Source organism: Symphalangus syndactylus, chromosome 7, assembly GCF_028878055.3.
Source record: "Symphalangus syndactylus isolate Jambi chromosome 7, NHGRI_mSymSyn1-v2.1_pri, whole genome shotgun sequence".
NCBI classification, from domain to species: domain Eukaryota; kingdom Metazoa; phylum Chordata; class Mammalia; order Primates; family Hylobatidae; genus Symphalangus; species Symphalangus syndactylus.
The window spans coordinates 116,099,146-116,116,268 of record NC_072429.2 but is presented as its reverse complement, the minus strand read 5'-3'; the positions used below and the strand labels follow the sequence as shown (position 1 = coordinate 116,116,268).

Genomic DNA, 17,123 nt, shown 5'->3' with positions numbered 1-17,123 from the left:
CAATCAGGCATTTATCTTCTATATAAAGTTGAAGGTCATTCTCTGAACACATTGTACCTATTGTCAGGATATATTAAATCCAGGTGTCACAGCGTAAACTTTTACAGGCACAGTAATGTAGACTACTTGTAATTTAGATTACTTATATTTAGATCTCAAATTTCAGCAGTAGAATCCTAGCTTGCAGTCTATACACAATATATTTTACTTCATCAGGGAACCATGGTGGAATCACAGAACTTTAGCAAAATCTGGCTCCAGGGCTCAGAGTGCAAGCTTTCAGCAGGGTCCTTCAAAAAGACACATGTGCTTAGTGGGTGAGGAGCACACAACTTTCTCAACTGTCAGATTATATCATACTCTCCCTGTCTGATCAGGTAGTAATGAACAATGGCACAAGGAGTCTGGTTTCTGCTTTTTATCAGGAAACAGTTTTTCCTGCTTTGGCTTCAAAACCATATCAACAAAAGCCCAAACCAGAACACACAGCTCAGTGGAAGATGGATACGCCCATGTTTTCTAGATAATACCAGCATTTTACCTGGCTGAACCACCTCTGGCACAATTCACATATTAAATATAAGCCTTTCACTATGGAAGACATTCACTCTATAGTAGCATGGAAATCTGTCTCCCAAGGATTGCATGCCGTTTGTTTCAGACAATATTCTTTTGTGGTACTTAATACACAAGGTAAAAGTGAGGGAGGACACACAGGAAAGAGGACATGAACAAATTTAGAAAGTTTAAAATATTAGCAAAGCTAATGTGTCAAGTTTAACTGAAAATCACAAGTAGCATGTCTGAGAGCAATGAGAAGTCCTGAAGAAATACAATGATCAGAGAAGAAACTATTCTTCCCCAAGTAGTTTTATGGCTCATTCAGATGGAGTGTATATAGAAAACAACACACAGTTACACATGATAGGTCTGTCATTATGAGAGCACTGGTATACATCTCAATGCCATTGTTTTCTATTCTGTTTGATACAGAACATATATTTCCTATATATTAACTCACTATTTGGTTGAGTAAATAAAATTTTCATTCTCTTAATTAGGTGAAAATTATTCTGATATAGTAGTATCTTGAGCATATTGTAGCCTCTTAGTAGGTAACTTTCCAAATCTTGACTGCCAGAAATACTATAATCTTCTTCAGCTTCCCAATTGCATTTCCTGGAAACAAGTGAGATAATGGATTTATATCATCTAATGCCTGGTATATACTATGCCCTCCATAAACAAGAGTAGCCAGGCCCTATTTGTGAATCAATGCTCATCTCAGATCCTGAGACACTCCTGATTAGAACAAGAAGTATGCTGGAAGCCTCATCCTCTCTACCCCCATCCAGTGGCCCTTGGAACTAAGTCTCATGTCTCCGACCCCAAGCCCAGTGTCTGAGCTATGATTGATGGGATGCCACATGCCCTCTGAGCTACCTTAATGTCAACCTGGCTCAGGACCCCATGTACCAGGAATGAGCATCTGTGGATCCCTAAACAACAGCCTTTTTCCTTCCACTTATATATGGGTCCCAGCCAAGGATAAGAACTTCTTTGTTTTTATTTTGACCTTCGTAGTTTCTGCTTAATGTCCCTGGTTAGACCCCAAGTCCAGCTTAGGGTATTGCCCTGAATGCCTGGCTCTTACAAGGTTTCTGTTCCAAAGCTGAATTCTGCTCCCCTATATTTCTACCCAATTGTGAGAAGTCCACATGGACAAACCTAGTGTCAATTGCTCTTCACCTCTTCCAGATATCATTCACCACTGGGATCTTCATCCCTGTGTGCCACAGTCCAGATAGACACTGGCGATTGCCTGCATCACCTAAGGTCTTGAGGCTTTTTGGAGTTTCTGTGTCCGAGATGCCCCCGCTCATGTCCTCCTACATTTTGGTGACACTGATGCTACTGAAATGTTTTCTCACCTCCCTACAAAAGATGTCTTAGTGTCCCAACTTGCATCTTACCTCACCTTTTCTATGACAACACTGATTTTCCAGACTAGGCTGCAAATGGACTGATCTCCAAGTACAAACTATGGGATTAGAGTAGAAAGAAAGAGGGTCATGAGCCGCATCACTCAAAGATGTTTGTAAGTTGAATCCCAGTCCCTCAAACCCAAACCAACTGAGGAAGTGATTTTTCTTTGTTTTTGGTTCTCAAGAATTGCAACCCCTTCGATATTTTATTCATTAGATTTATTTTCCTTATTTTTTTCTGAGCTCAGAACTTCTGTGCAAGATAGAATAAGAAAACTGCAAAACCCCTTCAGGGCACAAATCAGGAATTGTTTCAATTACTTTTTTTTTTTTTTTTTTTTTTTATGAAGTCCAGGATATAGGTCTTGATGAAGCCACATCAGCTCTTTTTCTGTTTTCTGTTTTTCTTTTAAACAGAACAAACTGCCAGCAGGATTCCTGTTTCTGAGGGTAGGAATTTCTTGTATACATTTTCCATAAGGATTCTAACAAGAAGCTTCTCTCTGCTAAGGCAAAGGGCTCGTTGTATTGCCAATTTTGGGCATGTAGCCAGAATAAGTCTGAGATCCCTTATGCCCACCAAGACACCCTTCCCTGTATCTGTACAGTCTGATTTGCTTGAGAATCATAGTTCGTTTCTGTAATTATCTCAGAATGGAGAAGTTTAAGTCTGTGTAATTACAGTGTTCATGTGTATTGAGGATTCTCTCAAGTTTGGATGTCAACAGGGTGCCCAGGCAAAGCTGACTGGTGAATCCAAGTGTTGAGACCACAAGCAGGGTGAAATGTAGGAGGCCCCATAATGGCCTTCTCAAGCCCAGTTCCATATTGATCAGGGCAGCTGTGAGAGGCTGGGAAGAGCAGCAGCAGCCATCTTTCCTGGGCTAATTTCCTTTGAACAAACATATGAACAAGGAGGCTTTTAAGGTGGTATCATGGTTAAAACAGAGACAACCAGACTAAAGATGTCTTTATCTATGGCATACAATGTATGAATAATCATAATTGTGATAAACTTTTATTAAGCATTTAATATACTAAATGTTGTGTATACATTGCATCAGCAGTATTTTTTAAGTGTTTTCTAGTTGCCACACATTCTTCTAGACACTAGGGATTCAGTATGAATAGCCAAAATAGGCATGGCATTTTCTTCTGGTATAAAAACAAATATATTTGGCTACACATGAAAGCAATGTTAACAGTGATCCCATTTTCAGTTGTGAAGAGCAGAGATATACCAGCCATCAGTTTAAAGCATTTATCTCCTCCTTGAGGACAAAGTATTGTCCCCAAGCAGATGGCTTAGCTGAGCCTTTAATAGGTCTTCCCATCAATATATTGGTCTGGTTGCTTCTGAGTGATATGGTAAGATTTCATGGGCAGTGATCCACTATTATAACTTCTATGCTGTAAAATGCATCCCTTTAATGGACAATGCTGAACGGAATCCCATGTCCATAAATCAGGCATGCAGAAAGCCCTTGGGTGATGGTCCTGAGAGACATACAGCAGGCAGGGAAGGTTAAGACATATCTGGAATAAGTGTCAGTTTATTTAAGGGTGAACTGATACCCCCTCTAAAATGAAAGAGGTGTGATGTAATCAAGTTGCCACAAAGTGATGGAAGATCTCTTTGGGCATTGGTGCTATATAAAGGGACATAGTATTGGTCTTTTGATGGCAGTTTGGACATTGAACAGTATCAAAAGATAGTCTAGCCTTGATCAGAGGGACCCCAAACTTAGAGCCCATGCATAGCCTTCACCTCTGTCACCGTGGCTACTCACTTCATGGCTCTATTGCATAGCCACAAGGGTGGCTAAGGGTAGAGGCTTGCTGACAACCAGTGGATGCATCATCTTTTCCACCCAGTTAAGTGCTGCCTCTGCAATGGATGGTCTCTGGTGGACATTAATTAACATTAGATAAAAAGATCAACATGGATTTTGACCACTTCCAGGGGTACATCTACATCCTTCTTTCCCAGCTCCCCTTGTCTCTGATCTAATCTTTCTCTTTCCTAGCCGATGACCAAGCATCCATGCCTTTTAGGAGTCCTCAAAGATCTGTGTCTGTCATTATTTTGAGGTACTTCTCCATTCCTACAAAGGGAATGATCCAGTGTACTGCTCACACTTCCAATGTAGAGGATTCACCCTCACTACTGTCCTTTAGTGCCAAGTCTAGACGGGGCCGTATTGACGTAGCAGTCCATTTTCAGCTCAAATCAGCATAGCAGGAGGTAAAAAAACAACATATTGTGGACCAGCTCTCAGGTTTTTTCTGCCTTCATCATGTAGTCATAGAAAAACTCTCATCGTATGGGGCCATAGTCATGAGCTTCAGAAAAAGCATCACTAATATGTTGGGGCACATCTTCATGTAATTTACTTTTATCTCCTGCTTGGGCCTGATCCAGAATAGATCATTTCTATTGTCCAGTGTCCAGTGGATTGCTGCTGCACCCACCCAATGTTGCGATTAGGAGAATCTGATAATACCTAGCTCATGTTTGACGGCTTCACTTACCAGGTTGCCTGTTGTTAGGTACTCAGTCTTTACCAGGATCCAGCAGCACTCCAGGTGGTGTCTTTTAAATAGTAAGTCATTCTCTACCATGGAAGGCATCTGTATGTCTCTTCTATTGAGGTTTGTCAGAGATTCCAAATGGCATACTTATCTATCAGAGGGCATCATTGGCTCTGCCAGGTCATGTGGCCCAGGTTGCAGGGTAGTTGATACCACAAACAAGACCTGTTGCAGGGTTTTCTCTTGCTCTGGTCCTAATTCAAAACTGTCAGTCTTTTCAGACTCCAGATAAACCCAAAGGAGAACTATTTCCAAATGTAGTCAGCATATTGCCTTCAAAATCCACAATGACACACTAAGTGCCATGGCTCCTTCTTGATAGTAAAAGGTACAAGATATAAAAACTGCCCATCCTTAGAGGGGATGTCCAAGCCTGTCTTAGATCCCTGGACCCCTAAAAACATCACTAACATGGTGAGTAGCTAATTTTTTATGTGGTTTATCTCCAGTCCTCTGACATGTATTTATCCTGCCAGAGATCTAGAGTACTTACTACTTTCTTTTCACCAGATCTTGTTAACATGATATCATCAATATTGTAGACCAATATGATGTTCTGAGGAATGCTAATGTGATGAAGGTTCCTGCTGACTACATGTGTCTGAGAGCAGGAGACTTATATAGCCCTGGAAAAATAAAGTGAATGTGTAATGTTGTCCTTCCTACAAAAGAGAAAACTGCCTTTGATCCTCCTTTGTGATACAATTAGAGAACACATTCACCAAGTTGGTAGCCTCAGACCCAGTACCAAAGTCTCTGTTGATCTCTTTCATAAGGATTTTTACATCCAGCAGAGGAGCTGTGAGGGTAATCATAATACTTGGTGAAGTTTATAAGAGTCCACTGTCTTCTACCACAACTAATAGGTTTTATTATTTCTGGTCCCATACAAGTGAATTGAATAAGGATATGTAGGAACTATCCTCCCTGCATCCTACATGTCTGATGGTAGGACTATCTCCAGAATTCCTCCTGGAATGCATTATTATCTATGCCTTATTATCTGGGCAAGGGTGGAGGCAATCTTAGGAGTTTCCTATAATTTTGACTTATATTCCATAGGTCACAGAATAACATCTGCCAGCTGTTTAGTATATCTATCCCAATTATATACTTGAGAATTGGGAAATATGTCTGTGGACTCAATGAACTCACTGTAGAATGAACTTGTATCAGAAATCTGTTTATTACATGGATTCTGTGAGCCTCCACTCCACTGGAGCTCCTGGATGGTATTTTGGGACCCTTGGATAGTGTCAGCTCAGACCCTGTATTCAACTGTCCTTGAAAGGTCTAGATGTTCTATTTTCCTCTTGCGTAGCTACTCTGGAAAATTTATTTGGGGAGATATTTCTTACATATACAAATGATGATATTATAGAGTCCTTCCTCAAGGAAAACAAGCCTGCCCTTTGATCAATAACCTCTGGGTCTGTAAACTAATTTAGATCCGGAAATTTGGTGAAGGACTAGTTTTTCATTGTGTTAGTTCACATTGGACAGTTCTCAATTTTGGGCATGTCAGGGAAGGGAGAGAATTACATTAATTCAAATTGAATAGCACTTTGTAGGCTGTCCATCTATCTTGTCCCCTGGAATATTCTAATCTATGATTCGCTACCATAGATCCCTTCAGGTAAAGGCATCTTGATTTCTACCTGGCTCTTTCCATTATGATAGTCACATCTACTTTGCTTCTGAAAATTAAGTGCTGCCTGTGGGCCTTTGTTATTCTTGGATCATTTTATAAACATGCCAATACAAAGCAGCCCAGTGCCAAGGTAGCAGACTCTACTATCACACCAGCAGATGGAAGCCTCCACTTGACTTCTCAAATCTGTTCATCTTCAGCAGAGCCTTCATGGCCTTAGTAAAGGAGTTTCTATGGGTCCTTCGAGCGAACAGGCAGTTAGTGGGGTTTTCTGCTCTCGCATAATAAATCCATTCTAACGTTTTCACTTCCTTTAGCCGTTTGGCTCCTTCAGTGTTCTGTCTAAGCAGTTCTAGCATCTCCACCTCATTTACTCTGCACTGTTATTGTGTACGGCCTTCAAGGAACCATCCCAGCAGTAGGTTAGGACTGGTTCCAGAATCTCTTTGCCAGGACAGTACATCGTAGATCCTTGTTCAGACCATGCTGAGAAGAGACCCAAGTTTTTGGTATTGGCAAAAAGGAGTGAGTGGTGGTGGATCTTGAGAAAAAAAAGTATCACTATGTAAGGCATCTTCTTCAGGTGAGGCCTTTTCAAGGTATCTAGGCAACTGGAAGTTTTTCTTTTGATAAGGAGACAGTGGTGTCCTTTTGCCAGCCTGGAGTGTTCAGGAGGATCTGGTGGTTTAGGATTCTCAGGTTCCTCCACTAATTGGTTGAGACATGCCCTGGGGACATTAACTTTTCCTCACTTTGAGGCTGCACATGAGGGCAGAGCATGCTTTTCTCAGGTCACCATGCCACTGTGCTAGATAAAACCTGGGGCTGCAAATGAAGAAGAGGTGGTTCTTGCTTAGGGCAGGAAGCTGCCAATGAGTCAAAGACCATAAGTACTGTTTGCTATAACTAGAGCTGGAGTCAGAAGTGAAGTCAAGGCAATACAAGGCAGTTTACAGAAGTCTCTGGAATAAATAGGAGGAAGACTCATCTATGCTGAGTAAATTATCCAAGATGATACATGTATGCTTAGCCTAGAGTTGGAATAAAAAGCCAGGCTATCTGATTCCAGACACCATCTCTTAACCACTGCTACTCTTTATTTAGGACAATCAAACAAATTTTATAGGAATGAACATATTAACACTGAAGTGGCTGGGCAGAGCTTAGCTCAGCAGCCATCTGAATGCTTCACCTTAGCTTCCAAAAGAGTCTAGCTGCCTAGAAAGTTTCTGATACAAAGTCTCAGTGCCTTCTGTAAACTCCAAGCCTGGTAATTCCTTTCACTGTCTGATATGGTGAAATTCCCTAAGGAGCTCCATGGTCTTTGCAACTTCCCCTAATCAAGTCTAAGTTCTTTGAACACTAAGCTTTCTACCACTCCAAAACCTTTGTTCTTTCTGTCACTTCTGTCACAAACTTCCTTTCCCTGTCCTTTTGCATGGTGGCCAGGCTTTCATCCTTCCAGGATCAGTTCAAGTGCCATGAGAGGCTACCTCTGACTACCTCATCCAAAGAAGCACATACCACCCCTCTCCTTAATAACCCTCGACACCATTATCCTAGTAGTGTTCTTTATTATACCATCACATTCTTCAACTATCTTGTATTTGTGTATAAGGTTATTGTTTGATTACTTCACTAGAATGAAAACACATTGCTTAAGAATAGGCTATTTGGCTGGGTGCGGTGGCTCACGCCTGTAATTCTAGCACTTTGGGAGGTTGAGGCGGGCAGATGACCTGAGGTCAGGAGTTCGAGACCAGCTTGGCCAACATGGTGAAACCCCATCTCTACTAAAAATACAAAAATTAGCCAGGCGTAGCGGCATATGCCTGTAATCCCAGCTACCTGGGAGGCTAAGGCAGGAGAATCACTGGAACCCGGGAGGCAGAGGCTGCAGTGAGCCAAGATTGTGCCACTGCACTCCAGCCTGGGTGACAGAGCGAGACTCTGTCTCAAAAAAAAAGGCCATTTTTCTACTCTCTTTATCACCATGTCCCTTGTCCTTAAATAGTGCCAGGTAGATAGAAGACACTCCAGAAATATTTGCTGGATGAATAAATGAAAGCCATTAAACCATTGGTTTGTCCCTAATGCCTATGTATGGCTTTCCAGTAACTACCAAATCATTTAGAGACCATGAGAGGTGAGTATCAGTGGAGATTTACTTAGTAAGGGGGGCCAGTATCAACCAATGCACTGCACAGAACACAGAATAGACATTACCTTCCTCATGCACTTCTATCTAAACATGACAAAATATTGAGCAATTAGACCAGTCATATTACCAAATGTATGGACAAAAATTTAGATGCTTAACAAGAGCATCAAGGATAAGGTGCCAACTCCTTATCTATTCTCTCCTCTGGAAAAGCATTGAGGTGATGTTGTCCATTAACAGGTGACATCTTTGTCCTTGGCCATAGGAATGAGATACAAAACTGAGTTGCATGCTAAGAGGTTCAAGGTATTCTCTCGTACTTTACTTTTTTAAATCACTCGCACCTCCTTTGACCTTTCTTTTTTGAAATTATTGGACTTGTCTTTCTACGTTGGCTTTCTTTTCAATTCTTGCCTTGACTTGATTTAGAACTTGGCTCCAGACCATATGCTTCATGACTGCCTTTGAAATTCCATTGAAGTCTTCAATTAAGAGTTATTTCAGGTCTTACTATCTAGCTGCAATCCCAGTCCAGCTTCTGGTGCTTGGCTTTATAGACCAGAAATGTAGTTTGTCCAGAAGAGACTAACTGATAAATTGATGTATATTTTAAATTTGTAATACCCCAAATTAAAACATTAAATATTGAGACAACCTCAATGATAAACGAATAATAAACTTGGGAAGCTGAATGATCATTTTATTGTTGAGCAAACTTCATATCAAAACGTGGAATATGATAGTTTGGGGATATATTTTATATGGGGTGAGAGGACCACTAGCTATACGAGCTTGAGTACAGGACTCAAACTTTTGAATTTTCAATTCCTTCATTTATTAAAAAATGTAAAAAATAGTATTTACCTCGTGGGGTTATAGGATGAACCAAATAAATGCACATAAAGCCTTTAGCATAGCATGTGGCCCATAGAAAGCGCTCAATAAATGTTAGCTGTTAATGATAACAATAAAAATCTGCTTGGAATATCTTTCCCCACTTCCCCACCAGGAAATCTTTCTTTCATCCTTCAAGATTGTTCAAGATTGCTTTGCTCTGTTTTCCCACAGGTAGCCTTAGTCATCTTCCTTGCTGAGACTCCATTGTTCATATTTCTATGCCCGTGATGATGATATTATTCATGTCTGTATTACAGGGACTAACCTATGCTAGTTATTCAATAAATCCTGATTGAATAAATGCATACCCTCTGCACATTAACCTTGACCTCATCTGACTCCAGCAGTGGCTTATTGCAAAGTGAGATTTCTGAAGCTTTAAACTGTTAGAGAAATTACTTTTTTACAAGAGCCAGAAACATACAGAAATGCCTTCGCACTCAATGCCTGGGCCAACTCTTTTTGTTCTCTGGGCTTTTTATGGGTGGGAAGAGATCTCAGCGTTCAACCCTAAAAAAAAAATCAAAGTCTCAACTTTGCTAACATATTTTGAAAAAGACTGGCCTTGGAAGTAAAGGCAGGATCTTGGATCTTGGATTCACTCTTGGTAAGTGCTTCTGCCTGAGATCTGAAAAACGGTTGCAGGAAAAGTGCCAATAATTCCAGTATATAACTAAGACAAGCATTTTCTAAAATGTCTGTTGCTAAAGTCAGATCATTGCTCACTCATGATAATGCTCTTAATATTTAATTTAATCAATCGCCTGGCTAGTAAACGTCATCTTCATCTTAAATCTGTTCTCTTGGACTGTCGTAATAGTCTCACAGGTTCAGAAATGCATAAAATTTCTCACTCCTCCCAATGCTCAGTGCAGAATGAAAACTCTGTGGCCTTTAAGACCTTTCCAACTCTGAAATGTTATAATTCTGTGATTCCCTCAGCCAGATAAAATTTTATTAGTTTTAATGCTTCACACCAGGATAAAAGAAGTGATCTTAACCATTCAGGAGTAACTTGTGATGCTGTTAAAAATCTATTGGGTGATTCAATAAGAGATGCCACAGAGCTCCTCAAAATATGCAGCTATGGCAATTTTGCCAAGAGGAAGAATCTAGAAGACCCAAAGCCTCAGAGATTATTGAAGCCAAACTTACTTCTCCTGTACCATCTTGAGGCAAACACCCTTTTAGTATGCTCAGCCAACCTGTTTTGTAAACTTCCCGTTTCAACATCACTTTACCTCTCTTTACATTGTATATTGCCTAGAAATAGCACCAAATGAATGATCAACAGAAAATAAATCTGATGAATCACCTTGATCTCTCTCTCTCTCTCTCTCTTTTTCTCTCTCTCTCTCTGTCAGACTGTTTTTTTTTCCTTAGAGATTTTATTTCTGACAGTCTCCCTAGGAGTCATCTCATGAATCATCTACCTTCCTCTGAGGATATTTGCTCTCAGAGTCTGTGAACCCTCCAGGGAAAGTTGTTTCTGGCTGAGGTGCAGGCTGTGCAAATCATGAAAATGATTCAGCTTTAGCTGAAAAAGCACTACCCAAAATTTAACACCATCTCTTTCTTTGCTCTTCTGTTTGGCTATTGTGAGTTTGCATTTATTCCTTCATTCATTCTTTAATTCATCTTCTCCCTGCTCATTTACTCTTTCAATTATAATTCAACATTAACCAACTCCTGGGAATTTCACTTAAGTTGCACAAATGTTACTTGATTTACTATTTTGCTTAAAATTGGGTACACTAAATAATTCATTTCTATCTCTAACATCTTTTTGATACATTACTCTAGTAATATATTATTAAAATATGAGATATGTATACTTTTAATTGAGCCATTGCTGGGGTCACAACCATGAAGCATCTTACTAAGTGCCAGGTACTCTGCTTAACTTTTCATACAGTATCTCCTTGAGTTTCACTATAACCCTATGAGAAGCTATATTATTTTTTGTTTCCTGATTACAAATTCCAGCAAGGATAACATCAAGCCTTATTTCTCATCCTGTTCTTGATTGCTACACCTACTGCCTGGCATATTCATTCATGAAGACATTTTTAAAAAATGTATCAATTATCAAGCGCACAGTGGATCGGGCACTATGTTGGCCCCTGGGGATGAAGCTAAGTGCAAGGTAAACATCCATCCCTGCCTTTATAGAGCCTATACTCTAGCAGGGGTGATAATAAATGTTTGATGAATGAATAAGTGAATGCAGAGGCCAAGGTTAAGAGAAGTTAAATAATTTCTGATTAGTGGCAGAATTAAGATTCATGCCCAGATTTGAGTGACTCCAACTCTATGCTCCTCATATAAAACAATTTTAGGCAGAATATTTGACCTCAAGGAGCTCACAATCTAGAGAGGAGTAAAGAGTAGGAGAGGATAGGAAAGTAAGTAACCACATAATTACAATGTATATTATTTAACATTTAGCAAGTCCTTCCTATGTACCAAGTACTGTTTGAATGGCTTTCTACATAATGACTTTTTAAAGTCTTAAAACAATCTTTGGGGCAAGTAATATTTTATTGCCATTCTACAGACAATTAAAAGGGACACAGAGAAGTTAAGTAAGTCTCCTGAGATCACCCAGCCAATAAGTAGTAGAATTTGTATCCAGGGAGTCTGATGCAATAATGTATGGTCTTATCACCATGTCATACTATCCCTTTCAGTGTGGTAGTGTTCGGGAACTGTGCTAGTCTCTTTGGATTCAAAAACAAATAAGATATGGCCTCCATTCTTGATGAGCTCGAAATCAAATTTAGAAGACAAATGTAAAAACATTATTATCACGAAGGATACGCTGGTAAGCTATGCTTTATTCTTTCCAAGAGAAACTATTCTGAACTCAGAGTACCTGGTGTCTGGGGTAGACTTAATTACTGGTCCCTATATTCACACTTTTACCATGGCCTTGGTGTGAGCTGAATATATTTCCCAACAACTTGACTTTGACCATATGACTTGCTTTGGCCGATGGCAAGTTGGTGGAAGAGACAGCATGACACTCCTGACCCTAGGCCTTAAGCATCACAGGTTTCTGCTGTTGTCTTAACCCTCTGATATCTTCATGGGAAGGACATGTCTTGGCTAACCCCCTGGTCCATAGTGAACTACCTGGCTGACCAGCAGGCTTACAGTTTGATGCAGAGATACCGAGATCTAGGCTCTTCTAGCCTAGATCAGTTGATCCCTGGGCTATGTGCAGATACTTAAACAGCAAAACTATCCCAACCAACTTGCAGGAACATAAGAAGCAAACACTTATCATAATATGTGTTAGTTTGCTCAGGCTCCCATAACAAAATACCACAGACTTGGTGGATTACACAGCAGAAATCCACGTTTTCATTGTTCTGGATGCTAGAAGTCCAAGATCAAGGTGTTGGCAGGTTTCATTTTGTCTGGGGCCTCTCCCTTTGCTTGCAGAGGACTGCCTTCTCAGTGCGTACTCATAGGATATTTCCTGTGTGTATACACATCTGTGTCCTCGCCTGCTCTTCTTATAAGGATATCAGTCATATAGCATTAGACCTCACCCTTAAGCCCTAGGGTCAGAAGTGTCATGCTGTTCCTTCTATCAATGTGCCATTGGCCAAAATCATGACCTTATTTTCTATTCATTATCTTTTTAAAGACTCTATCTCCAAAAAACAGTCACATCCTGAGGTACTGGGAGTTAGTGCTTCATGACTATGAACGTAAGGAACAATTGATCCCATAACAATACAAAATGCCTCTGAGATTTTATATTCTTTCTTATGCAGCAAGAGATAAAAAATATAGGTAAAATATAAATAGATAAAAATATAGACAGATTTCTCCAAAGAGATAAGGTGACTTCTGGGCATAAAAATATAGAGTTCCTAACTCTTTTTCTCCAATATTAAAAGTTATTAAAATATCTTGTAGTGGACACAGGTAGCCCAGAGCAGATCTTATGACATGGAAGAGCAATGGGCCTCTGAGTTATGCTCATTGCAGTAGGAAAGAATACGATCAGTGTGCCCTAAACCAAGATGGGTGGATAAAAGGGGAAGAGTAGTTCTAGGTCCATGAGGTTCTGACCCAGCCATCTAGGTAGTAGGTTCGTGACCTAAGGAAATAGCTATTCAAGTAAATTTAAAAGCCAAGAAGCTGTCAGGCCAGACTAAATCTGGCATGAGCTGCTAATGTCTATGTGTAATATTGATGCTTCCATGTTTCAGGGCCAGTAGCAACAACCTCCAGGAGTTGGTTCCTCAGCACAAATGAGCACTCCAGCGTATCCTTAGACACATAATAGAAAGGAAATATTTGTGAAAAGGTAGAGTAAGACTAAATTGGACATTCAGGAGCTTCATAATTATATTCTGATTGTACTCTTGCTCTTCAAACTTGAGTCCTTAGACCAACAGCATCAGCTTCACCTGCCAACATATTAGAAATGCAGCATCTCAGGCCCCAAACCATCCTACTTGCTAAATCAGAATCTATATTTTAGCAAGATCTCCCGGTGCTTCTTAGGCATCTTGAAGTTAGAATGGCCCTGGTGTAGAGAAAACTATTGGCTGTCAGGGGCTGGGTGGGGAGGTTATTCTGGTAAATTGAATGGGGTACATCAAGACTTCCTGGCTACATTACAATCTCACTGTTATTCCTGTTTTTAGGAATCAAATTCTGTTATCTACTGGTGTGATGGTCAGTTTTATGTGTCAACTTAGTTTAGGTTTATAGTCTTAGTTTTTCTGTTATTCAATCAAACATCAACGTAGGTATTGCTGTGAAGATAACTTGTACATGTGATTGAAGTCTATAATTAACTGATGGCATGGACTGAATTGCATCTCACCAAAATTCATATGTTGAAGTCGTAACACCCAGTGCCTGTGTTTGGAGATGGGGCCTCTGAGGAAGTAATTAAGGTTATGTGAGGTCATAAGGGTGGGCCCCTGATTCTATAGGATCAATGTCCTTATAAGAAGAACACCGAAGAGACTCTCTTTCTCTCTCCCCTCTCGCTCGCTCTCTCGCTTTCCCTGCCATGTGAAGACACAGCAAGAAGGCAGCCATCTGAAAGCCAGGAAGAGAGCCCTTACCAGAAACCAAGCTCTGTTGGACCTTGTCCTTGGACTTTCCAGCCTCCAGAACAGTGAGAAAATCAAATTCTGTTATTTAAGCCATATAGTCTCTGGTATTTTTTTTTTTTAATGGCAGCCTGAGAAGACTAATACAGTTGACTTTAAGTAAGAGAGGTTATCCTCAGTAATCTTTGGGCTCAATTCAATCAGTTCAAAGATCTTAAGAGCAGAACTGAGGCTTCCCTAAGGAAGAGAAAATTTTTCCTACAGACAGCAACTCTGAAGGAGAATTCCATCCTGTCCTTCCTAACAGCCTGCCCTGTGAGTTTTGGATGTGCCTACCCAGCTACCACAATTACATAGGCCAACTCTCCGAAATAAATCTCTTAATAGGTATCACCTACTGGTTTGTTTCTTTGGTTTATCCCTGACCGATACAGTTGACTTGTCCATTTTTTTTTTTAATTTTCATAGATTCAGCATTTTATTAATTGTTTTTACTGATTATCGTTTTCTCTTTCATTAGTATCTCAGTTTTATTTTTATTTCCTTCCTTTAATTTTTTTTGGCTTAACTGTTTTTATCTGTCCTTTTTTCTTTAGATGTAATTCTTCTTTTTTTATTTTATTAACAAAAATATCTACAATTATAAATTTTTTCCTTTTATTACTGCATTAAATGTATTCCACACATTTTGATATAATGAGGGTTTTTATCATTAATTTTTACAAAACTTATTATTCTGGTTTTCATTTTCCCTTTACCCAAGAGTAATATAATAGTTTCTCTTTTTTTTTCTAATTTCCAAGTAGAATTTTTGTTTTGTTTTGTGGTTTTGTTATTAATTTCTAGTTTTATTACTTTGTGATCAGAGATTGTTGTTAATATTATTTCTACTTTGTGAATGTATTTTATGCTTTCTTTGAGTCATGATTATATTGTCAATGTTTACAAATGTTTTAGGTGCATTTGAGAAGTTCTACACGTTTTAATCAAGGAGCAAATTATATACACATATATAAATATAGATATTTATAGAAATATAAATATAGATATTTATAGAAATATAAATATATTTATAGAAATATAAATATAGATATTTATAGAAATAGAAATATAGATATTTATAGAAATAGAAATATAGATATTTATAGAAATATAAATATATAATGAATATATAATCAATATATTATTTTCTGTTCACTTAGTCTTTGTCTGGGACTGAAAGTGCTGGCTTAAATTCTCCTGATAGTCGTGTGCTTCTGTTCATTTCTCTGTATGTCAGTTGTAATTTTTCCTTTATGATGGTGGTTTCTGTGTTTTTGATACAAAAATTTTATATGTGTCATGTCTTCATTGAAAAGTATGGCCTTTAGTACAAGAAAGCCTCTCTTTTTTTCTGTTTTTGCTTTAGAGCATAAATTCTTATATGATAGAAGGATGCATCCTCTCTTTTCCTTGGTGTCGTTTGACTAGTATACTTTTGTCCATCTGCTTCACTCATTTCTTTTTTGCCTTTCTGAATCATTTTGTTTTCAGGTATTTCTATTCTATTTCACTTATTTTCTACACTACGATAGCTCTAATGCTATAGGACAATGACCTAATCTGGAGGTTATGGAAACTACCAACTATGTCTATTTTAATTACACATTCAGAGATTAGAGAAATGACTGCTAAGTGGTTCCATGAATCCTGTGGGCCCATTGTGAGCTGGACCTGGGCCAGGACTCTAATGTGGAGGTGGCATAATAACACTTTGGGTATTAATAATTACTTGGTTCCTACATGCAACGGTCCTTGAAATATGTGAGTGTTTGCTATTCCCCAGGATTAGGTCCCTATTTGAAAGAAAGAGAACTATTTGAAGAAATCATTGCCACTTTTCCTTGCCATGGTTTTGTGGGGTCCTTTCTCCTGGGGACCTGTCCTCCATTCCAGTCTATGGGATCTGGGTTTGTAACTTCATTTGGACAAGAAACTGGGATGGAATCATGACTTTTATATTTAGAATTGGGGGCTGGGAACTTTCCCCTGATCTGCCTTGTGATTATCTGCCACTGAATTCTTTCGCTTGCACACATTGAGCAGTTCCCTAATTGGCTACTCTTCTATTTTGCCCCTAGGAATACCATCTCATAACCCTCTCCATATCAGCTCTTCTTGGCTGCTGCTTCAATCTTACCACTTGTTACAATAGCTTCATCCTTAAGGCTGCTGACGAAGCCCACACATTGCTATTTAGTATTTTGTTTTGAAGTTTTATCATTCTCATTATTATTAGAGAGCTATAGGTTGGGAATGGCATCTTCTGCTGTCAGCCCTACACTAACAAGCATTAATGAACATCTCAATGACACTGATGTCCCTCTCACCAGCTCCTTCCTTAGCCCTTTGACAAATAGTGTATCCCCTGGCCTCACTGATGGCATATCACTATCTGGTGAGTTTTCTAACTTTACATAATATATCCACTCTAACATGCCCACTTCTTTGATTCTTTTGCTTCTTCTATTACCTGCCACAAAAATTCTGGAATTTCTTTCTCACCACCCCCGGGGGCCATTGCTTTTTTCATACTTCTAGTGGCCATCCTTACAGTGTGTTTGTACCATCTTCCCAGGGCTTTTTGCCAGGCTGTTAAATACTCCCATACTGATAAATTCCTCTTATCCAAGTTTTTTTCTTTTGCCCTTGGCAAAGCATTTTTTTGTAATCAGTCTCATTTGTGCTCTTCCAGCTCCTTCTGGTACATGTTG

The 17,123-nt window shown here is 39.3% G+C and overlaps 1 long non-coding RNA gene across 1 annotated transcript in view; it reads left to right on the top strand.

The window, feature by feature from the left end:
• Positions 1-11,994: 11,994 nt before the first annotated feature.
• Positions 11,995-17,123, top strand: part of LOC129485857 (uncharacterized) — a 69,365-nt gene continuing 64,236 nt past the window's right edge. The window contains exons 1-2 of the long non-coding RNA XR_008658794.1: positions 11,995-12,110; positions 14,336-14,435. This is a non-coding gene — a long non-coding RNA (uncharacterized lncRNA). The remainder of the gene's footprint in view (positions 12,111-14,335; positions 14,436-17,123) is intronic.